The 27666-nt window shown below is 42.1% G+C and overlaps 1 long non-coding RNA gene across 4 annotated transcripts; it reads left to right on the top strand.

Annotated features, from left to right (window-relative positions):
- Nucleotides 1-4: 4 nt before the first annotated feature.
- LOC111769121 (uncharacterized) lies at nt 5-27384 on the top strand. 4 transcript variants are annotated; one of them, XR_011429330.1, is made up of 8 exons: nt 5-422; nt 3673-3747; nt 3953-4317; nt 5300-5468; nt 8382-8614; nt 18222-18360; nt 21415-21530; nt 26398-27384. It is a non-coding gene; the product is annotated as an uncharacterized lncRNA (long non-coding RNA). The 4 variants fall into 4 exon arrangements; XR_011429328.1 differs by lacking the exon at nt 8382-8614 and having other exon boundaries at nt 18222-18355; nt 21478-21530; XR_002801906.2 differs by lacking the exon at nt 8382-8614 and having other exon boundaries at nt 21478-21530.
- The last annotated feature ends 282 nt before the right edge of the window (nt 27385-27666 follow it).

Genomic DNA, 27666 nt, shown 5'->3' with positions numbered 1-27666 from the left:
ACCCGGATCTTTTCAGCTTTCAGCCAATAGCTTTTCTGGGGTGTCCTCGCTGCAGTTAATAGCCAGCAAAGCCAGATAGTAAGACCCCTGTCTCAGTTGGGCTTAGTCCGAAGGATGGTTATAGCAGTATTGCCCCCGCTCCGGACCTCACTCCTCCAGGGAGGGCTCGTACCTTAGAGTGGCTCCCGCCTGGCCAGATAAGAAGCTCCGCTGCTCCCAAAGGTGGCTTTTTTCCTCTCCAGCCGAAGTTACTGCCTCTTCTGCTTTCGTCAGGACTGTCCCTTGTCGTGGGGGTTCTTTTTATCCAGTTTTCAGTTTTCAATCCAGGGTGATTCTTCCCAAAATTGTTGTAAGCCGGTTGTGTTCGTGGGAGGAGGCGAGTTCAACGTCCGCTGACAGCGCCATCTTGACAAGCACCTCCCGTAAGTGCCTGATTTAATTGAACTAACCTCTTCCTTTAACTCAGGATGTAAGTAGGCTTGGGTATAATTGTCCTTGTCATAAAAAACAATGAATTAGACAAATGCCAACCTGGCAAAGTGAAAAGGCAAACAAAAACCAAACCCTGACTCATTTATCATCCTACGATTTGGCTGCGATCTTTGTTGTCAAGACTTCTTTCATCAGGCACCTGCTCATCATTTTCAGAGATTACAGATCCATGCTTCACTGCTTTCTACTCAAATTTGAAAAAGTTAAATGCAAATATCCTGCCACGATCATAGAGGAAAGTTGGTAAAACTCAAATTCCGAGGTAACTTGCATTTTAAGACCTACTCCCATTTTCCTCTTTTCTTATCCCATCCCCCTCACATTACTCCTTATGCAATAAATGAGGTCAGACAGATAAAAAACATGAAGAGGTACACCAGGTAGAAGGAGTGTAGATGAAGAAATAATCCTATTCTATTTATTAGCATGAAGTAGGTTTATATAAATCCACCACCAGCTTCCAGATAAGTCTTTCAGGTTTGGTATATAATAACTGCCTCAGGAAATACATAAGATGCGTTTAGTTTGCCTCAGTTTACATTAAGTTCTAGGCAAGATCAATTAAGTTTATCTAAATTTTTATGAAAAAAGACACGGTGGTAATCTCTGTAGATTAATGCTATTATAAATTAATTTCATCTCTATTTTTATATCTCTCACAAAGATGATAGTGTTCAAGCATGGGGTAAACCACAAAGCTTAACCTCAAACATCCAGGCAATGTGTAGTAATTTAAAAAAATTTAAGTTGAAATGAACAGTCTAGTTCTGCTAGAAAATATTTCTAGAAGTGACTCAGTGACAAAGATCAAACCTAGTACAAGCTTTTGAATGTCTAATTGAAGTAAAACAATTGTAGAAGTTATGTGAAAATTTTGTGTGGATTGGTTTATAAAGCATTTTAATTTCCTAGTTAAGAGGCAGTATACATTTGGAAAACCAGTGAAAAAGGGAGGAATTTGGCTGTATTTGCAAAGATTTATTTCTTTGGAAAAGGGGGGAAAAAACTAACCAAACCAAGTAAGGCCAGATTTTGACATCTATTTTATTTTGCTGGTGGCTACATAGGTATCTATTCTTATTTTTTTATTTGTTTAAAATATTTTGTAATAAAATTTGTAAGTGTGGGATTGTTGTCACCATCATTCCCCCCCCCCCCCCCAGCTTTTAGAGATGCAGACTGAAATACGTACGTTGGGATGGAAATGACATATCTGGAATTCTTTAAAATACTTTAGGATTAATAAGAAAATAAAAGAGTTAAAAAGATAAACAGGACAATCGTGGCACAATCTTGGCATATGTCAAATCCAGACGATACGTCTACACTCACACAAGTGGTCTACAATGAGGGACAATTCGTTATCTTAAAATGGTTGAGACAAGGAAGCTGAGATGAACACAAAAAGGAAGTAATCATAGATTAGTTAAGGAAATTAATATGTATTCTTTTGCACTGATTCTGAGCTTCTAAAAGTTTCAATTATCTTGCTTATATCAAATTTTCAAGAAGTTTGACTGGCTTATTGTTGATGAGCACAGAATAAGAGTAACAAGTTAGACTCCTGGGAACTTCCAGCTCTTTGCTTTGCCTATGGTTCTTTAACCATTGTTTAAGTCACCTCCCAACTCTGAGTCACCCACCTGCTCCCTCCAGATGAAGACTTTGACCGTGAGGGTCACCTTAGAGCCATGTTCTAGGGGGAAAAGAGGAAAGGCAGGAGTTAAGTGAGGAACATTCTGATAAGTGCATTTGAAATTGAAAGGATGTGGAACACGCTTAGCAGGATAGAGTCCTGAGACTGTGAACATTTACCACATCAACGTCTGTGACTAGTAAGTAGTTCAAATTTACTTATCAGAGCTCATCTAAATAAGCATTCTTTTTCAATTATGTGCTATTTCCCTGTTTCCTCCTGTAAACACACTTCACAGAAGAAGTCACTGTAATGTGAAGTTAGTTTAGTTCTTGGAATTTTTGTTAAGAAAATATTTGCACATAAAATGAAAAGACCCTGTTATTTGGAAATTAGCACACATCTTTTATCCTGCCCCAAAGGCAGGATAAATCCTTGATTGTGTTTCCTTACTTTTTTCTGTGTCCTGTGTATTTTGGACTTGACCGCCTTGCGTTGTATCCTGTGTTGGTGTTTCTGTTTTGGTTAACCAGACTGAGTTCAGGACTCCAGACTTTCAGCGCCCATCCCAACGCACGTTAAATCAATCATGGAGGCACAGGGTGGAAGTGAAAGCATTTCTGCCCAAAAGGCCCTGCTAAAGCTGTTAGATTCAATTAGGCACACGTTCTGTCTTCAGGATTAGAGTTTTATACTCCAAGCCAAAGCTCAATAGCTCTACCCACACATGCCTCTTGCCACTGAGGCTATGTGCCCCCGCCATGCTGTCCAGTCCTGAAAAGACACAGTGTTTCACAGCCCTCCTTCTGAGAAGTTGATGACATTCACAAGTTGGATTTGGAAGAATTCTGAAGTCTTCTTTCTTGAGGGGAAGTGGGAGAGGGCATTTTTTGTTTGTTACTACAGGAGAGATTTGGGTTTTGGATTTCATTTTCATACCAGGGTTGAGTTGCTGAGCCGGAGATCGAATTAAAACTGGCACGTCTCTGTGGCTTCATTTGCTTTTCTTCCCGCCATGGGGCAAGCTGGCACCAAAGCCTTGGTTTGAAACCCTGAAATTCAAGCCTTAGACAGTGCCAATAGTGTGAGTTGAATTGCTTGGTTTGAATTTCCATAGGATTGTGAGGACCCAAACGGAAAGGTTGAAGGGGAGTTTGTCTCAGCAGCCAGCAGAATATCTTCTTCAGGTGGGCTTGGTAAGGAATTCAGGCACTGTCTCACAAAATGTGTAAAAGTTAAACTGGACCAGCCCTTCCTCTACTGTGTATGGGAGAAAGGAATTGGCGTGTAAAGGCCGAAAAGAGAAAGCATGGATTGTCGTGTTTTGAAGGAGAGTTTGCACGTATTTTGTAGAAGGGATAGAGGAAATTGGGGCAGCTGAATCTGTTCAATGTGGAACGTTGGGAGAAAAATGGATGAAGAAGATTTTTAGAGACATTTTTGCTGTATATTGTGAGTGGAATTCTCTTTGGAAACACTTTGAGAAACTTAAGTAAAGATTTAGATTTCTTTTCAGTGACTCCCCACCTTTTCTTTTTTTGAAGGTTGGATTTTAAAAATGGAGGGCTCAAGTGCTTACAGAGATTCAAACGTGCCGTCCATTTGGACTTATTCTCATGGTAAGTTGCATAGTTCACCTAATATCCTAGCTTTATATTCAGGGAGAGTTTTAAACCTCTGTTTTCAGTAGTTTTTCTTCAATATTACATTTTGAATTGGGAAATATCTTGAATCCAAGTCAACACAACAGGAGATTTAATTCTCTCTCTTCATTAGTTTTTATCCAATATTAGATTTTATAATTGAAAATATTTCCAATTTCAGGCAGCGTAATATGTTATTGATTAGTAGAGAGTCCAGAACGTGTGATGCTCTTTGTAACTGCAGGCTGGTGGATGACTTCTACGCAAAATGATGACCAGGTAAGACAGCATGTGAAGACACTCGCAACCATGGGACACCTTGGACTCATTCTCGTTTTCCCCTCAGCAGTACTACATTTTAGTAATATCTTAAAAATAGTCACAGACTATGAAATGTGAAAGAGAGAAATACAGAGAGGAGAACACTGCTGCATCTGTCATGTGGAAATGATAATCAGCTAGATTGTTCAAAATGCTTTGAGTCCAGTTCGACGGCAAGAACGAAATGGGAATGCTGTTGACGCACTTCTACAGATTCCTTTCCAGGTAAATTGCCTCTGGATTCGATATTTACAGTTTGGTCCAGGTATGAATTTGAGAGGAGGAAAATGGATTTTGATATTTTCTATGGATTAATGTGGTTTTTTTTGGCCTTGGACAGAATTATATAGCCTATACAGAAGCACAGATGTTGGAACTTAGAAGTGTGATAAAGGCTTGTGTTTTTCTTCAAAAAAATAAAACTCTGTTTACCTACTGGACAGTAGTCAGCTTGAAAAGCTTTTCATGAATGGCGGTCTCGGTGTGAAATGTGAAGCTTGGTTTAATGCCCCTTGGCCTTCACATCCTTTATTGTCATCTCCTATGAGGTAGATTTGAAGACACACAGGCCAAGAGGGATTACTGATAGGACTGTGAGCCTTGGACCAGTGACACCTCACATGGCTTAACAAGAAGTGGTGCTAGAGAGGTGCGAGACCTCTCACATTAGGGAAGCTAAAGACACATACCATATTGTGCCAGCTTTGAGAATTGCCAGTGTTTGTAATCCCACATCTGTACCTAATTTCATTAAACGTCCCTGGTTATTCAAGTCTCACTCAGTGCACACTCTAGTTCTACTTCCATGCAAAGCTCAGAGTTGTTGGTTTGTTTCAGCCTGGCTGTTTAGCTAGTAGCTTTTGGAAGAAAAGAGCTTAACCAAGCATTGGAGAATGTTATTCTTTGATTTGGGAAAAAGTTAGACATCACTTTAAGTATGATTAAAATATGTTTTTAATCAATACATTATAAAAATTGTGATGTTTACAGTGGAATGAAGGAAGAAAGTTTCTGTTTATTGAGGCATTGATGAGGTCTTGCTTTCCACATCAGTCCTCAGAGAGGAAGTGGGAAAGGAGTGAAGGTCACATTCGTCACTCTTCGAGCAGGTCTCAGCGTAGGCCCGGTTTAGTTTCTGCACTTGGTAGATAATATCACAGCTAAATTAATCAACTTCTAGGTGAATTCAGACTTTAATGAATTTCAGAATCAAAAGGTTTCTGAGAAGTATTAAGATTGAAAACAAAAACCGTCCTACTGAACTGAAGAAAACAAAGCCGGTGAATCCCAACTTGCGGGAATCAAAGAGACCTTCCAGCTCCAGGCAGGCCTCATCCCAACTCCAGAGAAGACCACACTTCAGCTCTTGTCTGTAGGTGAGTATCTGTCCAACTCTAAAATTCTCCTGTTTTTAGAGGAAAGAATTTTATTTTGTTCTTCAATCAATAAAAATTCTGAGGGTTTTCCCTTTGAAAACCTGAATGCCTTGTACGTTAGCAGAGCTCACACTTAGGTGGTCATCCATCCTGGTAGGATGCTGAGACAGAACACAAAGGAGAACACAGAATCTCCTGACATCATTATAAATGTGCCGACAACATCGAATCAAGGGGAACATTTTTCAGCTTTTGAACTCCTTTTTCCTCCCAAGTGATGTTTTATTTTGCTTGAAAGGGTGTCAGAAATACAAGAACCAACCCACTGATTAGTCTCTGCCTGTGCGATTGAGGATGAAACACTCTGAGTTGAGGATCAAACAAGCCGTGAGGTGAAAAAGTGCTTGAGGGTCCCAGAGTTGTATCCAAATGTGAGAGATGGCTTCCACGGCTGTCACCCCAACGAGCTGTGTTGTGTCAGGCCAGTCTTTACACCACACAAGGTCTCAGTGGCCTCATAAGGAAATGAGGAGATTGGATTAAGTGATGTTTAAGACTGCTTCTGGTTCTCACATTCTATGATTTTAAGATGTTTGCTTTTCAGTTAATTCAAGTCTGTTCTGAAAAATAAGATGATGATCCCAAAGGTAGATATCCCTGAAATTGTGTCTCCAAGTCATGGGTGTGGGAATATTTTTTTTATTAGGTATTTATTTCTTTTTAAAAATAATTCCTGTTCTCTTATAACCTGGGCCATTTAGGGTAGACTTCTGACGTCTTGTACACCTTCTGACTTCAAAAGAGGGCCAAACTTTTCTGGATAAGAAGTCCTAATTACACACCAAACATAATCAGAAGGATCTGGCAGAATATGTTGCCCACAGTGTCCAGAAATTTCACATTCTGTGCTGGTTTGGGACGTTGGTTTTTGTTAAATATTTTCCAACATCTCATTGCTCTTAATTGAACCCTGAAGGCTTTTCTTGGCAATTGATTTCAGCCTTCGCTGAGTCTGAGAAGGCCCCTGAATGTGGGCAGAAGCAGCGCGCTGTTAGGGTCCTTGATTCCCCTCTCAAGGCTCTGCTTAGGCAATCAGAGGCCATCTCCTGCTGCTTGATTGATGCCTAGACAGGATTTCCCAAGACAGAGATTGCCCATGCATAGGGTTTAAAACAAACCCCACGACAGCTGCCAAGGAATATGGTTTCGAGACCGGAGGTTATATATTCACATCTCCCTCCTCCTCTTGGAGTCACTTCTGCTCTCCAGAGAGTGAAAGGAGTTGGCTAACAAAGTTGAGCAAGTTAGTGATTGATGGTATTTTCCCTTTATTGAAATTCGTTGGTATTTCTTAAGATCTGCAAGTCGGTGGTCTGAACATTCTTCAAAGGTCTGAATAGTGACAAAGTATAGCTTCTGTCGTCTTTGTGCTTTTCTCTCATGAGGCCAGAAGTAGCTTTCTAAAAATGAAAACACATTTACAGGAAAATGAACAAGTGTTACTTTGTATATTTGCTGACATAAAGACAAGGTGCGGTGCTAATGAACTCGGATTGTGTTACAGACTGAAAACCAAGACACAGGCTGGGTCATAGTGAAGGGAGAAGGGACCTTAGCACTCTCCACTGTCATGAAGGATGTGTGACGTCTGGTAAAATGGTTTCAGATTCCATCAGGAGGAACCTTATGACTCACAAGGATACGGTGTTGCAGGACGAAAGGAGAGGATTGGAGGTGATCTCTGGGTTCTCTGTCTCAATTAGGTTGGTCTGCGTCCCACCAGGTGACATGACTGTGTGCACAGGATCAGTTTACTAGGCAAGGCTTCCAGCACGTGCAGCCCATGGGCACCAGGGCCAAGGCCTGCTTGCTGTCTGTTACCCAGGGCTGGCTGCTATGGAAAGTGGTTTGAACATTTGGAGGAAAAAAATTCCTGAATAGACATAGGTGGTCAAAAAATTTATTTATTTTTAATATTTATAAGAATAACACATTCATAGAAAATCAGAAATTAGAAGAACAGAAAAAAATCATGCATATTTCTACCACTTGTGACAACCAATAGCAACAGTTTGTGTATTTCTAGTCTTTTTTCCTATGCATTTTCAGTCATGATTATGATGATAGTGAATATAAAATTTACATTTGCCTTTTCTCATTTAACATAGGCATTATACAAAAATATACTTTAATTTTCCTAATAATCTTCAAATAAGGTTTTAATCTTTAAGAAAGACCAGCATTTCCTGCTCTGAAAAAATTTCTGTTTTTAAGTAGGTCCCGTTTTCATATGCTTGACTTGGGATTCTTCGATTTTACCTCCAAGAAATTGACCATCTCAGTATATTCTCTAGAAACTGAGGACGGTACTTATCAATATTGCTTTTGTCCACCTCTTATGGACAAGAGCTTGCAAGATTTGTATGTTTCCCTCTTGTGCCTTTCTCCAGGGTTCTTCTTATCCTTGGCTTCTGCACATCTCCCTCATGCCCTGTTAAGGGACAGACAGAAAGACAGGATGGCGGCTGTGCCAGAACATGCTGATCTTTAGGGCAAAACATTGCTCAGCCCATATTCTTTTCCTGCTGTGTCAAATGGGCTGAGGGGGAATCCTAAAAATGATCCAAGGAGTTTCCATGGCTATGGAGCCTGCAGACCCAATTTCAAGATAAGAATTAATTCATGCTAAACAGGCATAATGCCCTGGGCTTAAGGTTTTTCTTTTTCTAAAGAATTGGACTAGGTCATTGGTTCCTAACTTAGAGACCCTCGACTCCCTTCCTCCAAGATATTTGTGAAGACTAAGGAGGGTATGCTACTGACAGTATGTTATTAAAAAAATCAGAAATAATATAGTCACCAAAGCCTAACTAAAAACTCAAGTTTCTTTGTTTTTTTGTTGGTTATCAACAGTTGTGTTAGCAGTGGTTCCGAATCAGCAGTTCTGACTAGAAGTTTTGATTTATATGCTAACCGTGCAAAAATAATGATTAAAGCCTGAAGTTTGTCTCATGGATTCAACTACCACCTCTGCTCTCAGGACCACAAACCCTGTATTTTTAGGGTTCATCTCTGTCTCAGCTCCAGAATCAAATATCCAACTATGTGACGAACGTTGACTGCCAGAGACCTCACTGTTGCTGCGGGTGAGCTCACCCCTCTCCCCGCCCTCCCAACTCTTCTGCCCTCTCTGCGTTCATCCCCAGCACCTCTTCGCATTTCCTAAGCGAGGGGTTACAGAATCATTCCCGGTTTCTTCATCTCTCTCTTTCTCCAATTGCAGCCATTTAATTCTGTCATTTTGTTTCATTCCAGAAATACGGCTCGTCTGTGTCTTTCCCTCTCCATGTCTATGGCCACACCCTTGGTCTAGGTACTGAACTCATGGTTGGTAGTATCATAAAAATGTCCTGAATTGGCTCTTTGACTCTTTCCTCTCCTCTGTAAAGTACACTCAACCCACAGCCACCACAGATCTGACGGTGGTGTTTCTGTTTTTAAAATCTGTTCCGTATTATCCAGAGAGCAAGTCCAAACTCCTTAGCAAGCACACAGGCTTTTAATTCATGGCTTTGGTCTAACAACCACCTCATTTCCTGCTATTTCTGATCCCACCTTGGATTCTAACCTCTCACTGAAACACCCACACACACTCTCATGTCTCTGTCAGTGTCCTCAGCCGGCACTGCTCCTCCCTCCTTAATCTGTCTGGTTACCTTCTACTCATTTTTTTAAAGCCCAGCTCATTGCCACCTATCTTTAGTTTTTCTTTCATGTATATTAGTCATTCTTTTTCATTGTATCCTTGCTGTGCCATTTTTCATCATGTATTCATCCACGTAATCATCCATTTGTCCAGACACTCATCTACCTATTCATCCTTCCGAATATTTATTGAGTGTCTACTATGTATTCTAGTAGCTGATGATACAGCAGAGAATAAGACATCTTCACCCTCATGAGTTTATTATACATTCTAGTATGAAATAATAAACAAATAAATAAATGTTGAAATAATATGATTCAGGTAGTGATAGTGCCAGAAATATAAATAAAGCAGTTGAAGAGGCTAGGAGTTCAGGGAGCTTGGGGAGGGTGGCCACATTAAGTGAAAAGATCAGGGAAGGTCTTTCTAAGGAGGTGATGGTTGAGTAGGGCTCTGAATTAAGTACGGGAATTATGCTGATAAATTTCTAGTGGATTGGATGTAGGGCATGAGATAAAGATGAATCAAGAAGAAAATCCAAGTTTGAGACACGAGCATTTGCATGAACAGTGGCACCAAGTACTGGGATGAAGAGGATTCAAAGGGCAGGAGGTAGGGAGGGGACAATACGTTCATTATACACGTATTTATGTTTCTTGTTAGTTTGTGAGTTCCTTGAGGACTGGTGTCATGTTTTCTTTGTCTTTGGACTAAATAAAATAGGCAAATATTTAAAACAGGAAGGACTATTGGGGAGAGAGGGCGCTCATAAAAAGGCCACTGGGTGGCCGAAATGTTAGGGACCACTTAATTATGTTATTTCTACAGTCATTTCCAGCTCTATAATTGCATGCATCTAACTCTTAAAATTTGACAATGGGTAATTGTTTAGTAGTTGAAAATAAAATGCTTATTACCAACAGGTATTCAGAATAATATTCCCCCTATACAAAAATATTACCTGTTCTCTAGAAGCTTTCAACTTAAAATAGCATCTTCAATATGATGCAGAAAAAACAACATAATAGCAAAAAAAAAAAAAAATTTTAGCTGAAGTATAGTTAATAATAGAGAACTCCTGAAGTGAAACTTTAGGCTCAATGGCATCTTTTTCGTGAAGTCTTTTTGATTGCTCGCATGGTCCTTCTCTTTTCCAAACATCCATCACATTACAGATCACTTCCCACGTACTAAGGAGGCAGTGCTGCAGTGCCAAGGTGGCAGCTGTAGTAAGAGCAGAGGGGATGGGAAGCTAGGCCATAGCCACACTTCTGCCACTTATTAGATTGGAAACCAATTTAAGACCTCTCAATCTTGTTGTCAGTGACGGTGAAATGGGGGTCACCGTATAGGCTCTGCCCATCTCACAGGGTTACAGAGGCTCTGAGTCAAGTGCCTTCATGAATTTAAAAGTTTTTCATAAATTGTAAAGCTTAATTCACAGACAAAGTGATCCCTTTTATTTATGAAATATTTGCCTCTTTCCAGATGCAACAATTGCCCCAAAGATTAATGAGACAAAATTGCCCTTCCCTGAGAGCTTACACTCTGGTAGGAGAGAGATGAGCAGACTCCAGGAACGAGAGAGATGCGCAGCAAGATCAGGAGGAGTGGCTGTTCATGTCGTCTGCACTGTAGTGATTGGTGCACTCACTCATTTCCCAAAGAGGCAACAAATTCCTAAAGGGTAGAGACCATGTCTCGTATACTGTTCTTATATTTCCGCTATTGGCAGAAGTTAGGAGCTCAATAAAGATTAGTTACGCGAATGAGCCCAAGTAGGGAAGCTGAGCTGAGGAGCCATATCACTCCATATATAAACACTCTATAAATCTCCTGGACCGTATGTACCATTCCTGTGCTCTGCCCTGTGTCTCCCTGCTTTTGGGCTTTGGAATGTCCACTTTATGGAACTAAATTAGTTTTCTTAGGCTGTACTCCTTATTCCTGGTGTTAAGATTACTCTCCCATAAATATTTCCAAAGACATTCCTGAAGATATGCACACCTCAATTTTCCTAAGAAGAATATATTTCACCCAAATGTTTTGGTAAATTTACTTCAACTTCTTGAAGCTTGTGGAAAAGATGGTCTCGACCTATGGTTCTTCTTATTCACTGATCTTAGTACATCCAACAATAGCTTGTTATAGACATTTTAGTAATTGCTTGTACTAAAGTTCCCCAGCACCCCAGAGGAGTCATCAAGAGGATACTCCCAGGTTACATCCTGATACCTCCAGCTTCGTCTGGTTGACTTTGGGGAGGTTGCTACAGATGCAGGAAACAGCTGCAAAATGACACACTTTGCCCGGAAACTTGGTTTCTATGGTCTCAAGCCAAACTTGCTATCTGAATACACACTTATGTGCAATGATGTCTTTCCCAAGTGCATCCCAAACACATTGTGACAATTTTTAGATGTCACTCAGCATGAATATTTAACTTGCCTGACTTCACAGAATACGTGACTCAGTCTTATAACAGATTATAAAGGATGGAAAATGACTATTTGATCATTTGTGGTATGTCATGACCTTTTCATGTCCCTTTAAGGTCATGGTACATTCAATATATCTTCCAATAATTGTAATTGGCTGAACATTTTCAGTTCACGTGAATTTCGTTGTTGGGTCACGTTGATGTGAGCATGAGAAACATGGTGAGGTACTGGGGAATTTCCTCTCTCGGAAGTTAGGAGGACAGAACTCTGGTTCTATCTTTGTCACTAATTAAACTTAACAACCTTGGATAAACCATTTCACCTTTGGAAACCCACTATTCTTACCAGTTAACGGAGAGAACTGGACTGAGTTCATGATGGTCCTTTCCAGCTGGAACACTTTTTAGTACTGGTAACTTTTAGCATTAGATAGTGTAAAGTTAATTAATTATTTAGTCTAGGGAGAGCAAGGTGTTTTGGGAAAGTTTTGAATGGCAGGAGGCAAAGTACTTGGTGACTTAAGTGAAAAGAGAGCATTTATATGCATCAGAAGCAGAGTATAAGACTAGAAATTGCAATATAGAGAATAATTACGTTAGTAAGAGGATAACAACAGGTTAGCCTGCCTAACGTTCTAATAAAGTTATTTAACGAGTCCTGTTGGGGCCAGACCTCTTCAGGTCTTATTAAAAGGTGACCAAACTGGCTCTTTTATTCCAAATATTAAGCTACCCTGCCCATCAGTCTACATGAGCAGACTATAGAAATTTGAGAATGACTGGAGATCAAGACGAGAGAGCTGGAACTTTTCCTTCCCCACCTTGGAGGAGGTAGAATAGTGCTTCTTTGTGGTCCCCAGATCAAGGGATCCAAGAGAATAGAGACTTGAGGAGTCAGCCATAGTGGGAGTCTGGCATCTCGTTGTCTGGTGGGATATATGTCCAGGCAGGGGACTTGCTGAATGTCCTCTGTGTCAATTTGAGCAGAGGAAAGGGAAATGGAGAGAATGGGAAAGGACTGAGGGAGGGGATAGGAGTGACACAGGAGTGCACCTCACTCCTACTCTTTGTCATGGCAAGAAGGATGCAACACCTGTGGATCAAAGGCCTTCCAGGCGAGGGCAACCCAGAAGCAAGATCACCACGGGAAGGAGCTGATGGACAGTGAAAATGTCGAGCTGGGACAAATCTCCCATGAAGAAACTGTGCAGTTAGAAGTCCCCACAAAGTCCTCTAAGGAACTCACAAGCCCTCTAAAGAGCCATCAAGCAGAGATCATCTCACAGTGAAGACTATTGTAGCAAGAGATAAGCAAGAAACATCTGCTTATGATCTTTCATTTCTCCCCCATTCCCAGCATGCCAAAGACAAAGGGACCTGGAAAGGGGACAGGAGGTGTTCCAGGAGCCCCCTAGACTCCTTCCTCATTCTGTGATCTTCAGGCCAAAGCTAAACTCGAGCTGGGGGAAGAAGAGGGGATATGAGGTTACAGTTTAAGATGGTTAAATTGGACTGGGCTTTTTAACACTGAAAGTGACTATAAAACTGAAAGTGACTATGGAAACAGATTTCACAAAGAGACAGGAAATGGAGATTCCGCCTGGCACAGTGAAAGCAGCGTTGGCAAAATAGAAAACCATTTCACTTTGTGTCCCACTAAATCCAGAATGCCAGCACTATTGGTCTAGTTGTTAAGATCCATGCTGTTACAGCCACGGCCTGGGTTTGTGTCCCAGTCAGGGAACCACACCACCCGGCTGATTTCAAACACCAGCAGGGTCACCCATGGTGGACAGGTTTCAGTGGAGCTTCCAGACTCAGACAGACCAGGAAGAAGGACCTGGCCGCCTGCTTCTGAAGAAATTGGCCATGAAAACCCTGTGAACAGCAGCTAACAACTTTATCCTACTGATATTTTTTAAAATGGACATTTACAACCAAGTAAGCAGTCAATTTTAAGCCCAGAAACTAGTATAAAACATTTATATTTTATTTCTACTATGGGATAAATTTTTATAAATTATCTTAAAGATACTGATAGTTTAATTCATTTTCAAAATGAAAGGATTCGATTTTGTATTTCTTAGAAACAACATTGATCCTATTAGAAAAATACATTATCATGACCTGTTATTCAGAAATAAATTTCCTGAGTATTGGGTGGATGTTGTAGATTCCAGAGTTAAGGCCTAAACTAGGTGTGCATTTTGAATTTTGACCCAGCCGGGTGTATCTGTAAGGGCCAGTGGGACAAATCGTGTTTTAATGAAGATCTGGAGAGGCAAGCTTGGCTGGATGAGCTGGGCTGCTGGAGGTCAAGGGTCACATCTCTCACTCTCCTGTAAAATGTAGCACAGGGAGAGAGAGCTGGGGTATGAAGTGATAGAAGTCAATGAGGAGGCATGATTCACTTAATTTGTCCTTCTGCCTTGCCCCAGAAACTTAACCCAGGTTCTTAGCAAGAAGCAGACAAAAATGAACTAGCTGACCTAATAAGATGAAAGATTTTATCCCTTGATGAGGGGACCATGATGAAGAGACCATGATGAGGCAGAAGCAATAATACAAACTAGCATATTTTGTGATCAAATTGAAGTTAGTTCAAGAAACGTTGACTCAGCTCCTACTGTACACGAGGGACTGCGTTCCGAACTGGGGCTTAAAAGGTGAATGAGACGCAGTTCCAGGCTGGGCATCGGGGGTGATTTCAATATGAAGTGGAGAGTGCAAGGGCAAAGTAGCAAAGACACAGAGATGGGAAGCAATGCGATGTCCAAGGGCAACCACAAGCAGTTCAGGAAGAGGAGAGCTGCGGTTTTCAGCCTCAGCTGTGCAGTAGCCTCATCTCACGAACTGAAAACACTGCCCGTGCCTAGACCCCACCTCCAACCAATAAAATCTGCATCTCTGGAGGGGGAACCCAGGCACTCGTCATGTGTCCAGTTTCCCAGGTGATTCTTGTTGCGTTTGGGTTGAAACCCACCATGATGGTCATCATGTGTGAAGTAGGGCTTCATGAGAGAGAACGCAGTTTGTCCATCTGTAAAACAGGGCTAGTCTGTAAAGCACGCCTAACTGGCCTAGTCCATCGGGTTTTTATGAAGACATCTGAATCTAAGAACACACTTGAAAATGCTCTGTAAACCACAAAGCCCTGTAAATATGCGTGATAATATCAGCTCTCCTGCCAGACCGAGAGCCCTTTGAGAGCCCTAATCTTCATAATATTCCTCTTATTAATCTTTATATCCCCATACTTCCCAACACAGGATCTGTGCATAGTAGGTGTCCAAATTTATTTGCCTAATGGGTGAATGAATAAATAAATCAACGATAAACACATAGCAAACTCTTGAAACAGCAAAAGTGGTTTAAGCGGAAGTATATCCTCATGGTTAAATTCAAAGGGAAAGTTTGTAGGGACATATTAGCTTATGGAGTGATTCAAATTAAGTTGATTTATTGTAACTTTCAAACAAAGTGTGAATAAACCTTAAAAATATGTACAGAAACATTTCCCTGATTTTGAGTGTTCCAACTGAGAACTCGACTTGGTGTGTAGACAATTTAAACAATAGGAGATTTCCAGAAAAAAAGTCAATATTTGAAGTCTGAACATAGTGGACTTCTTGGAAAGAAATCACATTTTCTTTGGAGTCTCCCACTTTTATTTTTTACATGGTCTGACTTTGAATAAAATCATATGTAGTGTGTGTGTAATTGATGTGGACTTAGACAATATGGAGATGTTCAGATAAAATAAATCTGTAACCCAAGAGTGATTAACAGGCTTTAAATTTAAGAAGAAAATGATGTTTCTTGCTTATTCAATGAATGAGGAAAGGCAAAGACCTATGAAGGCATTGTACTTGCACTCTGCCCTTTGAAATTTTCAAAGAAATAGCATAAATATGTCCTCATCATTGATGTCAAGGAAGAGCTAATCTTTTTGTGCTTTTGCTGCAATTTGACTTTCTAACTGGCTGGTCACCAACTCGTCTTCATTCTGCCTCTGATACGCTCCCATTTATCAGCTTCATTTCCCAGGAATAGATTACAGTACGCCTCCATCCAATGCCAGAGGAGTGCATGTGGGCAGAAAGGAGGATAGAAAGGAGTAGAAATAGCACATGAGGAGGTGAAAGAAAGGCGTAGAAATAGCACTCCCAGAGAGGTGCAGCTGTACAATGAATATTTCATAGTTCAGAATCAAACAGGCATCAGTGTTGAATTAGAACTCTGTTGTAGGAATGCAAGATAATCCATGCATAGCTTCAGAAGTTTGACACCAAGATGCTGATAACCTTATTTCGTGTGGTATCATGTCCAAGGAGATCCATTTGGAAATAAGGGAGTGTGAAGAGCAGACAGGAGGTCAAAGAGTAGAACCAAGTGAGCAGGCCAGGGTGCAAAGCAGCACTCCTGGGGCCCTCTGATCTAGGTGGGGAGATGTCAGGATGGAGAAAACCAAGGACTCAAGGAAAGGAGGCAGCTGCCCCAGGGGTGTTCAGAAGGCCTGCCCCTGCTAATTTCCTCCACAGATGCCTCATGACAGTAGAAAAGACCAGTTTTCAAGAAGCGCTATTTAGTGAGGTCAGAAGTTTTGCTGTAGTGCTGGGGTAGAGTCTGTTGGTCCATGTAGGCTAATCCACAGGTGGCTAGCGGCTCATTTGACAAACTGGATGAGACTGAAATGGACGGGAGTGAACACATTGTCCCTTAGCCTTGTTCACGTCATGTCTTGTTGGTATTATTACCGTGATCCTCTGTGCAGGCCCCCTGCCTCCAGTCTGCTTCTACAATAATCTTCTGAAAATGTCAGTCTAATAACATCACACCTTAACATCACTGCTTAAAAAACCTTCAGGTAACCCACTGCCATGCGGTTAAGCCCAAGAATCTAAGTGTCATGTAGAAGGAACTTGTTATATATTTTCCAGCCTCATCTCCAGCTACTTTCTCCTCTCCCTTTCTCTACTCACAAAACACAGCTCACTGTCCAATGGCCATGCCGTGCTCTTCCATGCTTGCATTCCTTGGATCTTACTGTTTCTATGTCTGGGAGACTCCCGGCTCCAGGCTGCGGAAGCTCCACACATCCTTCAAGGACAGGGGCAGATCTTATCTCTGAGCAGTCTTGCCCAAGTTTCCAAGCTAAGCTATCTTTGACTACTTGGTTCACTTTCTTTCTGGCCATTCTACAACACAACAAATTCAAATCGTATATTTCTGTTTGTCTCCTCCATAAACCTGTGGGGTCATCAGAGGAGGGAGTCCATCTGATTTGTCTTATTATCCCCAGTTTCTCAGCACTCAGCATGGTACCCAGTACATAGAACATCCTCAACATTTTTTGTTGTTGTGTGAATAGATAAACATATATTGTATCAGTTGGGATTAGGTTTGATTCAATGTAATAGAAATTCTAAACATATGACTCAAACAAGCTGGAGGATTTTTTTTTCTTTCTTTGGCTTCAAGTAAAGGAAATTCAGAGACGGGCAGTCCAGGGCTGTATAGTGGCTCCATATTGGCATCACTGTCACAAGAGCCTACTAAAATTCTGCTACCTGTCTGCCATAGACTGAATTGTGCCCTACAACCCCCACCCCAATTAGTAAGTTGAAGCCCTAACCCCCAACGTGTCTGTATGTAGAGACAGAGCCTGTAAGGAGGTAATTGAAGTTAAATGAGGTCATAAGGGTGGGGCCCTGATACAATAGGATTAGTGTCCTTGTAAGAAGAGAAGAAGAGATGCCAGAATGCTCCTCCCTATCCTCCCTCTCTCCCAACCCTTGCGTGCACAAAGAATAGGTGAGAACACTTCAAGACGGCAGCAGCCTGCAAGCCTGGAAGAGAGGTCTCACCAGAAACTGTCCATGCTGGCACCTTGATCTTGGACTTACCAACCTCTAGAACCATGAGGAAATAAATATCTGTTGTGTAAGCAAACCAGTCTGTGGTATTTTGTTGAGGTCACCTGAGCTAAGACACCAACCTTAGCTTCAAGATGTCCTTCCAGTGTAAGATGGCTGCTGGAGAACCAGTGATTACATCTGAGTTCCAGGTGATAGAAAAGAAGAAGGGGAGAAAGAAAAAAAAAAGCAAGAAATCGTCTCTCCTAGCTGGGTCAGTGCTCCTTTAAGATTTCCCAGACATCCGCCTAAGTACCTCTGCCATTCCTGGCTTCTGAGAAGGCTGGGAAATTTAATTTTTAAGCTGGGCACGTTGCCATTCTAAAGTAAAATCAGAGTTCTGTTTGTGAGGAAGATAGGAGAAATAGATGCTAGGTTGGAACCTAGCAGTCCCTGCCACAAATGTCTTCATGGTCCTTCCTGACAGTTTTGGCTTTTGGACAGAAAGTCTGTGTCCTTTCTATCCAAAATGGATAGAAATGAGGAATGGGGGGTGGTCGCCTGTGCTGCACTGAATTTGTGCAATGAGTTGTCGTTTGGGTACCGTAGACAAGGACCTAGACAATAAAAGTTGTCTGAAGGTTAGGACGTTTCAAATGTTTTCTCATTTGGTTAAAGTGTTGAGTGGCACAATACTTTAGAACATTGCTGGAAAGAGTTTTGAGAAGACATCCTCTTTTCCTCCCCCTCAGGAGAATCTCAACTAGAGATGCCTAGAAGAATGAGAATCCACCTTGGACCTATCACTTCAGAAATGCTGATTACACTACACTCATCAGAATCCATGTAGATGACTCAAATTGTGCTACGGCACCCTCGTCTCAAAGTGAGGTAGACCAACGGCTCTCTTCTTCTGGGTGAGGGGAGCAGAAGAGGGTAACGGGTGGGGGCCAGGTGGGGTGTGTGGTCTCTGGGGAATCAGTTTCTAGAACTGCACAGGTGGAAGGTGAACCTCTGCACGCCAGGCTGCTTCTGCAGCAGTTTTCCAGGTGTGAGCCCACAAGGCTAGTTCCCCACCAATGGGGAGATGCCTGATGCCTGAGATGCTGTCACTCTCCTGGAATTCCCAATTACCCCCGAAGAGGCAGAGGGCCTTCCATGTTTAAAGTGGATAATTGCCCCTTTGTAGTCAGACCTGGCTTGGAGAGCCTGTCCCCTGGTCCCCCCAGCTGGCTCGCTGCCCTTTCGTTCAGCGGGCAGCAGTACTGCGGTTATGCCATAAACGCAATGCCACGTTTTACCCGATTGAATTTTTGAATACCATTATGGCACCAGGACCAGGTTCTACTGTTCTCACATCACCACCTGAAAGGGGAAAGGAAATCACGCCCGTCAGTGCCTGCCGTGTGTCGCGTCTGGGTCTAAAGCCCTTCTGCCCATCACTTTGAGTGGCATTCCACCACCAGGAACCTGACTTTATTTGATAAGCATCTTCCTTTAGAATGTAGCTACCTGGAGGTTACAGAACTTTGCCCAAGGTAACCCAGAGTGCTGGTGGCTGAGCAGAGGTTGTAGCTCATGCTGGGCGTGTCTCAGCTTGGTTTAGGGTAACAGGTACCAATTGTTGAACAAAAACTATGTGTCAGGCTCTGTGTTCTCCACTCCACATCTATCACTCCTGTTTACTCTGCAACCCCTCCCCCACCCCCTGAGTTCTCTCGTTCCCATTTTACAGACAAGGAAGCACAGAGAGGTTTTGTAACTGGCCCAGCAGGCAAGCAGTAACTCATATCAATTTTCTTTTACTTCCACACTTGTATTCTTAACCATATGCCAAATTCCCTAACATAGAGGGAGGAAGCATATTGTCCTAATTAGGAGCTTGAGTTCTGGAATATGGGTTAAAATCCTACCTCCGCCTCTTACTAGATCTGTGATATGGCACAAGTTATTCAAACGCTCTACAGTATCTTTCTTTACCTGTAATATGGGAATATTAATAATACTTTCTATGGTTGGAGTGCATAATAACTGAGAGAAAAATGTCCCATGGCTCTCCAAGGTATTCTCCAGTATCACTGTCATCAGTGAGCTGGGGCCCTTCCCACAGCTATTTGTTATTTGAGAAGATATATGCTAAATTCATTTATGATGAGTTAATATTAGTTCACTCTGTTATTTAAGCAGAAGGACTTTGAATACTGTGATGCTTTAGCATGCATTTTAAAGCAATTGAAATTTACATTTCAACAGAAATCTCTAGTGAGAGCCAGTATGTAATCCAGACAAGAGCAGAAGTCTAATTGGAATTCCTCTCAGGTTTGGGTGGCTGGGTAGCGGTGGTGATGCTAGGGGTTGGGATATGTGGGAAGGTCAGTGGTGCTGCTGGAGGTGGTAAGCTCAGCCTGGACACGCTGGGCTTGCGGTAGCTGCAGGACCTCAGGCAGAGGGCCAGCTGGTTGGCATAGAGAGTGGCTCAAGCTCGGGACCGGTGGCAGAGTGGAGACACAGATACGGAGGGGATGGGTGCTGTGGACCTCATGAGGTGGAAATCAGTCAGTGTTGGGTGGTTGCTGAACCCAGATATTTGGAATGAGCATGTAGCATGGAGAAAGAACCAGGGAGAGAAGGGGAAACATATCCTCCAAGGACAGTGGAAGAATCCAAGAGGAAGAGCATGAGAAGGAGGCAACTATAGAGAGGAGCCACAGCTGTTCAGAGACACAAATCATCTTCTCCCTGCTGCCATGTTAGGGAACATACCGCCCCACCCCCGCTCTGAGTCTGTTCCCTCGGAGACCTCAAACTACTGACCAGAGCTGACCGCAGACCAGGACTTGACATAGGACTCAAGCTGGTCAAGCAGCTCTCCTCTCCTCAGGGCGTGTAGCAGTAATGGAAGACTCCCGTCATTCTCCGGGGCTTTCGAATTGGAGGCCACGTGGACCTAGGGGCAGGACAGCCATCCAGTACTGAAGCAAAGCAAACAGATCTGAGGAGAAGTGATGAGAGATTCCGTGGGAGACACAGGAGGAAACCTGGGTGGCGGGTTGTCACCCAAGTCCCTCAGAGGTCTGGAGGAGCACGAGCCTGCGGGTTCTGTCATTTAGGCCATCTTGGGTAGCTTGGATGCCCAGCAGCCAGTGATCCCAGACTGAGGCAGAAATCAAGGGAGGAAAGTCTTGTAAGGAGAGTGTAGTTAATAGCATCTGGTGTTGCTGTAAGGTTAAGGATATAGTCTGAAGTAAATCCATCCATTTGGTATAGAAATAAGGGATTGGCCTTGCTAAGGGTGTCTTCCAAGCACTGATGGTGACAGAGACTTATGCAGTAACTGGAAGAATGAAATAGAGACAATCTGCCTCTGGGGGAGAAGAGTGAGGGTTAGGGAGGTGCAGATTTTTTTTCAACTAAAATTAAGGGAAATTTGCTGGGAGCAAAGAGCCAGCAGAAGGGGCGTCTTTGCTGAAGCGGTGGTCTGCAAGGTCGGGGTGTGGGGTGCCGTGTACCTTATGAGGTACCTCAGGATTCACTAGGGTGCAGGAAAAAATATTGGAACTTCTATTTATATTTTTTCTCATTTTAAATTATTTTGATGTATTTTTATAATGTACGTAATGTAAACACGCACAGTTGTATAATTTATAAATAAATATGTGTACATTATGGGTGTGTGGGCCATAGTTTTGTTGATTGTGTGATCAGTGCGTTGGTATATGGTCAGGAAATTTCGAGGTCACAGAACTGAAGCATCAGAGAAGCAGCGTGTTCATACTCCTGGAAGCTCGCGCTGCGCCTGGCCCTGGAGCTGGCCCCACCAGGCAGAGGGCCTGCAGTGGGAAAGTTAAATAGTGGGAACAGGTGTGTCCTAATCCTAAAGAAATTTTACCTTGTTCTCCCTTTTACTTTGTGCTTTCTGGAAACCTTTACTTCTTTTTTAATTAGGTGAGCTTTACAAAGCCGGGAATGGAATGGAGCTCAGTGTTTTCTATTTCATTACTTTTCCAGACCAAAGACTCTCGGTCCTCAATGAGCGAGCAGAGCATACCAAGAAACACCAGGTATGAAATTAAACATTTCTATAAAGTAAGTGCCAGAAGAATCTACTTTGCTTTTTTTCTTAACTTCGGTCGTTTTCGGATGTCCTAATGGCTCATTCCTAATCAGTCACGGAAAAAAGGCTTTTTGATTGCTAAAGCTAAGGCAATCGCTCCCTCCTCCTTTTTGTTTTTCACATTTGAGGTAGAAAAACAACACAAGAGACAGAAAACGTCTTGTTCCAAGCATTGAGAAACCCTTGGTCTTGCTACAGCTTTATAATAATTATAATAAAAAACCAGTTAATTGAATGGCCACAGATTCGTGCTCACATGCTGGGCATCTTTCGGCTCCTAGAAGACGGAGTTCACAGCTTCTGTGAAAGGGCAGAGTTTTCTCTTTAGTTCTCCAATCAGGGTGAGACTAGGAGACTGCAATAAACAACTGAGGCGACTGAGACATTTTGGGCACAATGGTGTGTATGAGAAGTAGACACTCCTCGATGGAGGGAAAGCCAAGATCCTGGGAAAGAAGTGGGGTGGGAAGAATACAGACCAGGAGGACTGGGCTGACAGTGAGGAGTGGGTGGAAATCACAAGGAAACAGCAGACGACCTAGGCCAATGGCGAGCTGGTCACCAGAGGGCATCCTATAGGAACTAAAGGTGCGTCATTGGAGAAAGGTTAAAGAAAGTACTGCTTTTATATCATCTTTTAGATTCTATGTGTGGGAACAACCACATGAATTCCTTTCAGCTCAGAAACCTCTTAGAGGCTGCCATACCTAAGAGATTCTGCATAAGTGGACGCCGGACCACCACCTGGTTGCAATATTTGCCCATCACTAATTTTCAGAGTTAAACTGGCAGAGTCTGTCCACCAGAGGATGTCACCCTTTACTCCAGAAACTATGACTATCTCCAGAAACTTCCCATAAGTCAATGTCTGACTTTTCCAGAGAGAGAAATCTAACCGCAAAACCTATCATTGAGTTTGTACTAAGTGTCAATATTATTTCCATACTGTGCTTAGTTTTAGTGGAAATTTGAAATCTTTATTTCCTTACTACATTATTACAAAATTTACTTATGGTGTTGATTTAAGTTTCAATTCGCTTTGCCCTCTTTTGGCACATCTATAGGTCTAAGAATGATAGATTCCAAATACTATCTTTTCTAGGCAAAGTCTAGAGAAGAGGCCAAATGACACCTAGAAGTATGAGATTGAAAGAATTTATGACAAGTCTATAGTTCATATTTCATATATTTGTAGGTTCATAGTTTGCCACACTTGTCTGAGCATATTTAAGTGATAAAAATTTGAATTATGCATAAGATAGTGTGACGGTTAATTTATGGGTCAACTCGGCAAGGCCATGGTGCCCAGTTGTTTGGTCAAGCATCAGCTGAGATGTTGTGAAGTATATTTTAGATGTGATTAGCGTTGAAGCTAGTCAGTAGACTTTGAGTCAAGTAGATTACCCTCCATAATGTGGGTGGGCCTCATCCAATCAGTTGAAGGCCTTAAGAGAAAAGACTGAGGTCTCCGGAAAAGGAGCAATTCTGCTTCCAGACTGCCTTTGGAATCATCAGCTCCTGCTGGAACGTTCAGGCTGCCAGTCTGTCCTGCAGATTTCAGACTTGCCAGCATCCACAATGGTGTGAGCCAATTCCTTAAATTAAATCCCTCTCTGACTTCCTCTCTTCCTCCCTCACTCTCTCTCTATATATAGAGAGAGAAAGAAACATAATATAGGAAGAAATATAAATCAAAAGAAAAATGACTTTTTTCTTTTTTTGAGGAAGATTAGCTCTGAGCTAACATCTGCTGCCAATCTTCATCTTTTTTGCTGAGGAAGAGTGGCCCTGAGCGAACATCCATGCCCATCTTCCTCGAATTTATATGTGGGATGCCTGCCACAGCATGGCTTGACAAGCACTGCATAGCTCTGCACTCGGGATCCAAACCGGTGAACCCCTGGCCACCAAAGTGGAACGTGTGACCTGAACTGCTGCTCCACCAGGCCAGCCCCCAAGTCGAAAGAAAAAAAATCCCAACTCTTTATAGATGTTTTCCTTCTCAAAGTAATTGAATAAATTGGCATTATTTTGAGAATAAATGACACCTGTAAACATATGGACACCAGTCCCCTTTATCCATGCTTTCACTTTCTGTGGTTTCAGTTACCCACAGTCAACTGTGGTCAGAAAATACTAAATGGAAAATTCCAGAAATAAACAATTCATCAGTTTTAAATTGCAAGCAGGACTGAGTAGCATGATGAAGTCTTGTGCCATCCCGCTCTGTCCCTCCCAGGATTCGACTCGTCTCTTTGTCCTGAGGATCCACGCTGTAGACGCCACCTGCCCGGTAGTCATTTAGCAGCCTCTCAGTTATCAGATCGGCAGTTGCAGTATCTCAGTGCTTGCTTTCAAGTCACCCTTATTGTACTTCATAATGGCCCCAAAGCGTAGTGATGCTGGCAATTGGGGTACCCCAAAGAGAAGCCATAAAGTGCTTGCTTTAAGTGAAAAGGTGAAAGTCCTCAACTTAATAAGGAAAGAGAAAACATCATGTGCTCAGGTTGCCAAGGTCTGTGGTAAATTTTATTATAGTATATTGTTAAAATCATTCTATTTTATTAGTTATTGTTATTAATCTCTTTCTGTGCCTAATTTATGAACTTTGTCACCAGTCTGTATGTATAGGAAAAAACATAGTATATATAGGATTCGGTACTATTTGAGGTTTCAGGCATCCCCTGGGGGTCTTGGAAGGTATCCCTGGCAGACAAGAGGGACTACTGCATTCACATATCAAATTCTTTTACCAAGTAAATGGTGGGAAATGAGCCATGGGTAGGAACATACGTGTCCAGAGACTGTGCGTTTCACCAAGTGCACCAGTGAGAGCCCTGGAGCTACGCTGACTTCATTTTTAAATGTCCTGTTGATTGTTACCCCCTCGATTCTGTTGTTACTTCCAACACCTGCTAGTTGGGAAAAGCACCGCCAGCTCTGAAGCGAAGTCTAGATGATGCCAGCCCTACTTCACCCAAAACATCCTTTGTGGAAGTGCAGTCCAAGCATCTCAGTGCTGTGGTTAGTCCACTGTTAAAAACTGAACCAAGATTTTGAAGATAACTAGAAGTTTTCCAGATGCTGAGTCTATACAGGCATTCTATCTGAAAACAGCCCGCTTAGGTACACAAAGGTCTACCCAGTAATAATGAATGTTTGGCTTTGTCTGCTGCCCAATGTAAGCAACTCTAAGAGGTTCCAGTCATCTTCTTCCCTGATGTTCTGATATTTAATAAGTTAGAAATGTCTGTATTTCAGCAAACAGATTTTATGACTCATCTCTTAACTCTAAGGTATCTGTCCCATTGGACTGGAATTATGGAATTCCAAAATGTTGGGTAAGTTCAAGTGCTTCATTTAAATCTTTGGCTCCACAGATGTTCCCTGAGTTACAAAATCAACTTCATGGTAGATTTCCCCTGTTGGGGACTGTCCTTTATCCTTTCCTTGGAAAGCTGAACTGGTCTGTCCGGAAGGCCTGATGCTCCCAGAGGGTCATATTGAACCGCTATATTGAAATACCTACATCTTTATATTTTTCAATTCTGCTGCAGTTGTACAAGCACAGATAGAAAAATAAATAGTGGCTTGATTTTAGACTTTAATCTTGTCTAATTATGGAATAAATAAAGTACAGCTTAAGAAGAAACTCATCCAGGGTCAGTGAGATGAGCCATGGAAACCCTTAGAACAATTGCAGACATTTCTTCCCTTCCTGCACTTATCCTTTCCTCTACAGATGTTCCCTGTTCAGGGGTCACGTGAGAAGCCCGGGCTTTGGGTGCACTGGGATATTCGAAGAAAATGTGTAAATACGATGCATATTTAATCATAGTCATGTCTCATGTGGTGTGTTTTTAATGAATTCCTTGCCTTTCTAAAAGGTACAATCTTTCTGCCAATTTCAGCTGTCCTAGGTTCTCACAGCTTCCCTTTGTATTCATATCAGAAAGGAGTCTTAGTTTTTGTAGGGCCAAGAAAGAAAAATAGTCTATACTTCATTTTGTCAGGACCAAACTGGACCAAGGAACCTAGGAAGGCAAGTTTAAGTTGTCAAAGGGAAGAGACATAGATAAAAAGTACCTCAGACTAAACATTTACACACTGTCTATCTGGACTTGACTTGGACCAGCCTGTGTCTAAATCTCCGGTGATGTGTGGCAGACGGCAGGATGAGCGGTCCTGAGGGCTGCCAGCCTCTCATCCAGGGACGCAGGTGGCCCAGGCATATGACCACCATTGTCAAGAGTCAGAACGTCTGAATAAACATCAACGTTTTCCTAAGGAAGCTGAGGAATTCCAGATGTCCCACCCCAGTGAGAGAAACGCTCTGGAAAGGAAATCATGGCAGACGCTTCCACCCATCTTGGACAGACATTCATGTTTCCTATGTGGGGGCACCCACTTACCCCCAAATGTGAGAACTGAACAAATACCGCTTTCACAACCCAGTCCAGTGATGGCATATTTTGATTCCAGAAATTTAGGAAGCTGACCGAAGGAGTCTACCTAGGAAAATTCCTGGCCACTTCCCCCAACCTGAGACAAGAATGACGAGGAATATTTTCTCCCTCAGGAAAGAGAATCCGGCTGAGATTCAAACTCTTCATTCTAGACAGCGTCTGGCTTCTAGAATTTTAGGCAAGACTGAGTCAGTTAAAAGATATCATGTGTAGCAAAATCAAACACACAGAGAAATGCTATGAATGTTTTTGAGTGTTGTTACATAAGGTGATTTAAAGGGAAGGGATTATGTTTTTATAGGAAGTATTTAGAGGCCAGAATATTTTTCAAACATTTCTTTCTTCTAGGTTTGCTGTGCTCCTCTATTCAAACTCATTAAATGAAGAATTGTCTTACTTAAATGTGATAGAGGGGAATTCAGCTCAAAATCGTTAATATTGGAAATGGAAATTATTCTTTCTGGACGCCATGGCTCTATCGCTCCTCTGCTGGTTGTCAGGTGGACTTTAGAACAGTATTTCCACATATTCTGTTTCCTCTGTAGCTGGATGCCTCCCTGAACGAAGGCAGGACTCCACACTGCTGTCTGCTGTTCCAACACATGTAAGGGTCCACTCACCAGCCTTGAAAAAATTGTGACAATATACGTCTCCAGATTTTTAGCAAGAAATATTCAAAATGTTACTTTTGAGTTCAAATTCAGTAAAATCAAATAGTTTTAGCAAATGAGTTAAGTTGTAAAAGCCATTTATGTAGAAAGTATTTCCGTTAGAAGCATCATGCATTCATTTGACGTTTATTGAGTAGCCTCCTATGTTTATATGTATTTTAAGTCTTTAGTCTCTACCTATGGAGTGAAAAGTTTTATTTCTCTAAGAATTTTCAAGTATGTGAAAATAGAGAGAGAAATCTAAAAATGAAGAAACTGAAATAGGCCTGGTCTTGCAGAGCAGTAACTCCAATGTCCCAACCAAAAATGAATGTTTTACTTGATTGGCAAATGGGAGAAAAGAAGATGCTAACAAAGGAGTTTCTTACTACTGAAAATTTGTCTGTTTCATTTAGACCAGGATTCGATTCTACAAATGACAGTATCGCCAACATGATCGTGTTCTAGCCTCTACAGCCATGGAGGGGTCAATTTCCGTTTTTCCTTATTTCTGCACTTTGTGAGGCTATTCTTTAACCCCTTACAACCTAACTGAAAAGCAGACTTGTGACAGAAGAGCAGTTAGAATAAAGGGGGTTAATAAAACTCTAGGAATGCTCCTTATAACTCAAAGTTTATGGTCTACGCATTGAGTAATTGAGACCAGAGTCATCAGAAAAATAAATTAGGAGCAGTCTGAGAGTTCAGTGGATTCTGGCTGTTGGCTTGCTTGCTCCACTCCACACCGAGAGGAGTGTGGCCTATTCAGCACAGCGGGGTTCTTGCTAGCTCTGTGCCGTGGTCAAGGTTGAGCCCGCCATTGCACTGAGAGTGGGCCCCTGCACACTTGGATTGAATGAAGTCAGGACTGCCAGCCAGCCATTGTCAGTTAGTAGCTGAATTGCAGAGATCTTGGCACAGAGGGTTTAAAAATATGCTCTGGCTAGTCCCAAAAGAATTACTTCAC

This window comes from Equus caballus, chromosome 19 (assembly GCF_041296265.1).
Source record: "Equus caballus isolate H_3958 breed thoroughbred chromosome 19, TB-T2T, whole genome shotgun sequence".
Lineage (NCBI taxonomy): Eukaryota > Metazoa > Chordata > Mammalia > Perissodactyla > Equidae > Equus > Equus caballus.
Note: the sequence above shows the minus strand (reverse complement) of the source record. Positions and strands in the feature narration are given on the sequence as shown.